Source organism: Buceros rhinoceros, unplaced genomic scaffold (genome assembly GCF_000710305.1).
Source record: "Buceros rhinoceros silvestris isolate BGI_N320 unplaced genomic scaffold, ASM71030v1 scaffold35132, whole genome shotgun sequence".
Taxonomy (NCBI): domain Eukaryota; kingdom Metazoa; phylum Chordata; class Aves; order Bucerotiformes; family Bucerotidae; genus Buceros; species Buceros rhinoceros.
Genome location: NW_010400471.1, coordinates 23,790 through 27,162, shown reverse-complemented (window position 1 = coordinate 27,162; position 3,373 = coordinate 23,790). Strand labels below are relative to the sequence as shown.

General features: G+C 43.0%; 1 pseudogene across 1 annotated transcript in view; it reads right to left on the bottom strand.

Moving 5' to 3' along the window:
• Positions 1 to 352: 352 nt before the first annotated feature.
• The window catches only part of LOC104489666, a 4,277-nt pseudogene continuing 1,256 nt past the window's right edge, over positions 353 to 3,373 (bottom strand). Inside the window, exons 2-3 of the transcript XR_727767.1 lie at positions 1,984 to 3,369; positions 353 to 855 (exon numbers count right to left, since the gene is read on the bottom strand). The product of XR_727767.1 is annotated as a zinc finger homeobox protein 4 pseudogene (transcript). The remainder of the gene's footprint in view (positions 856 to 1,983; positions 3,370 to 3,373) is intronic.

Below are 3,373 nucleotides of genomic sequence, written 5' to 3'. Positions count from 1 at the left end.
TCATAATTTTCCATAATCTCTGTCAAGCTTCTGATCCAAATGTAGTAGACAAAGTCTGAGAAGATTATCAGAGATTTAAAAACTCCTCTAGTCATCGATTATGAGAGAACTTTTTAAAAAAACCATGTTCCCTGTGTTCACAGAAAGTGTATCCTAAACAGGCCCTCAGGTGAATCAACACAGTTCAGGAGGAACACTCCTCCCTGCGTAGCCTGCATAGTTTTTCTTTTATTATATGCATGTTCAATAAACATTTGTCCTGCTGATTAATCAAAGTCTTGTTTGATTAGCACTGAAACAGTTAATTGCCTAGACTACTTGGTGCCAACTGAAATTGCTGTCACTGGCTTACCTTGTAAAGTTTCAGGGCTGCCTCGTGCCTGTGGTTGGTAGTATGTAAGCGCAATTTATCCACACTGTTGGTGTAGTAGTCACAGGCATTACATTTTAGGTGAACTGGGTTGCCAATGGCAATACACTTCAGCCTCCACTCATTAGTTTTGCCCCCTTCTTTGATGTGAGCCACCAGTTGATATTTCTGCATGTGTTTGTCAGTTTTGCAGTGGAGCTGGAAGTTCGCTTTGAGCTGAGTGTTGTAGTTACAGAGCTTGCACTGGTAGATGTCTCCAATTACAGCCCTCCACTCCTCTTCAGGGAGTGAGCGTTCACTGCTCACATGCACACTTAGGGACTCCAGGCTGTCAGAGGTGAATTTGTTGCAAACAGCACACTGGAATAGCTTCAGCGCTGGGTCGCTGATATAAGGTGACAGCTCTCCTGCAGTAAGGAGGGACAGGTCATCACCCATTAGCTGACCACTGGCAAGCCGGATTTCAGGCGGCAGCTCATTATTTACTACAGGAAAAAAAAATTAAAAGGGAAAGTAGAGACCAGCAAGCATAGCACACACAAAGGAATCCGTAAAATAAAGCCTTGACAAGGAGTTTGCTTTCTCTAGAGCTTAAACTATAAAAAGCTGTAATAGGATTGAATCAAGATCAATTACAATCATCCCTTTCAACTTCTAAATTCCCTCATCAGATAGCTTTAATTACTCCTACTGGGCATGATGTCATTCTGGAATTTGTATTTTCAAAGGCATGAAAGTTGATCAATAAAATAACAAAACAGCAATGCTTTAGTAACTTAAAAGCCTAGATTAACTTACACGGCACTAATTGTAGTTTTGTTATATCCTTTAAATGATGCTAGAGGTAGGTCAATATATATATATATATCTACAATATAGTAATTAGGATAAGCATATCTATTCTAGTTTATCTACTTTTAGTACCAGATCTCAGCATTCCTAATTTTAAAATGCACCCAGGGAACAACACTGGGACAATTTAGATATGTTAAAAAGGAAAACATTAGAACTGAACAAAGTTTGAGAACTAGTTTTAGTACAAATCTGTACCATTAGCTAACAGATTGACAGTGCTCTGCTCACACACAGGCATTTGATTCCCATTAGCCCTCCTCTTACACTTGGAATACAGATAATTTGCTAACTATAAAGGGGCATTGTCAGGTAAGAAAGAAAAGATTACATTCTTGCCTAAAAATGTTGACCTATTCGGATAATTAAAAACTGCAGAAAACAGAGCTGCCTTCATTTTTGCTAGTTTGTTAATTTGATAGCACCTCATAACATAATCAATTAATTTCATTCTCTACTTGTGGATCCCGCACACAAGGGTGGAGAGGAAAATGAGACTGCAAGGATGTCAGCACAGTCAGGGGCCTGAAGCAGAGCCCTCCAGGGCACACGCAATTCCTCTACCACTTTCTGCTTGAACTTGCAATGCTCCCATCACTTCTGCAATTATTACCTACCATACGACTAATTTAGCTGTTACAGACAAAGCTCAATGCAAGATGATGAGCAAAACAAAACAACAGGTTTTTATCTTCAGCTAGAGCTGAAGACTTAGCACTTCTAAGTGACAAACTAACACGAGAAGACAAGGAGATACTGACCAAGTCCCGGTGCCAAAGCTGCAGCTGTTGCTGGATCAAGCTGGAATGGACTGATCATCATCTGCGGGTCTGCTGGGTTCTCCAGTTTCATTCCAGTCAGGCCTATGTTCTGGGCTAGGTAGTACTGGTAGAGCTCTGCCTCTGCGGGTGCAAGGCCCAAGTGCAGGTTGTGCTGGATCTGTTTCATGTTCTGCTGCAAGAGCATCATATTATGCATGTGCTTCTCACTGGTCATGTGAATGCGGAGGTTCCTCGCTACATTGGTTTCATAGTCGCAAACCTCGCAGCGCCATGTGGGTTTCTGTTTGGGTTTGGATGGAGATGGTGTCCCACAGCCGCTGAGGGCAGCGTTAGCCGGCGGTGCAGTGTGACCATACACCTGCTCGCTGTTGCCATTTTGAAGATTTTGAACATTGTTTAGGTGCTTGTCTGACTGCATATGAATACTGAGGTTGCCTTTGGTAGTTGTAGAGTAGTTACAAACCTCACAACGGAAGGGTTTATAGCCACAAGTGTAACTTTCACCCCTGGCAAGCCGGGGGTGAGGCTGTCCAGTCTTACAATAAACACAAGAGCCACCAGGCTCAGGGTGTTTCTCCTTCATATGGGCCTCTAGGGTCTGCTGATATTTGTAGTGCCAGTTGCATTTGGGACATTTGAGAGTTTTGCAAGAATTCCGAGAATGCATCATGGTCATGTGGCCACCTAAAGAGCGTGAAGACCCCAAAACTGTGTCACATTTGGGACACTCAATGCCACTTCCTGGTGAGCCGTCACCTGCACTCGGCGTGCTAGGTGTAAAGCTGTGCTGGTGAGGAGTAACAGAACTGTCTTCATCTCCTCTCACTGTTTCATTTGAATGAAGCGCTGTGGGACTGTCTTTACTGGCACTTGCATCTGCAAAGTCCTTGCCACTAATGCCATAGGTACTAGTAACATTGCTACTATGTCTGTGTGCAGCAGTCTGTTTTGTCTTATCTGTGTCATCGGAAACAGTCGCAGAGGAGGAAGAGGTACCCTTTTCTATAAATTTTAGCACACTGGATGATAAAGGAGAAATGCTTTGGTTTAAGAGAGGGAAATCTTTGCTACCAATACTATCTGCTAGTTCACCTAATACCTCATCATCATCAAGTTCATTTGAATACGTATCTTCATCTTCTTCTATGGGTTCAGTGGGTTCACTTTTGATAGGGAACTCCCCATTAGGATGTAAAGTGTTGGTTTCTTTCTGCCTTTCACAGTTGTTCTCTTGGTCTTTGCTCTCTGACAGCTTGTTTGACTCAGATGATGAGTGGCTGAGGGACACAGAGGTAATTGGGGTGGTCGCTACTAAACTAGACAGTCCCCCCAGGTTCACTTCAGCCTTTGGCATTTGGGTGATCCCTAG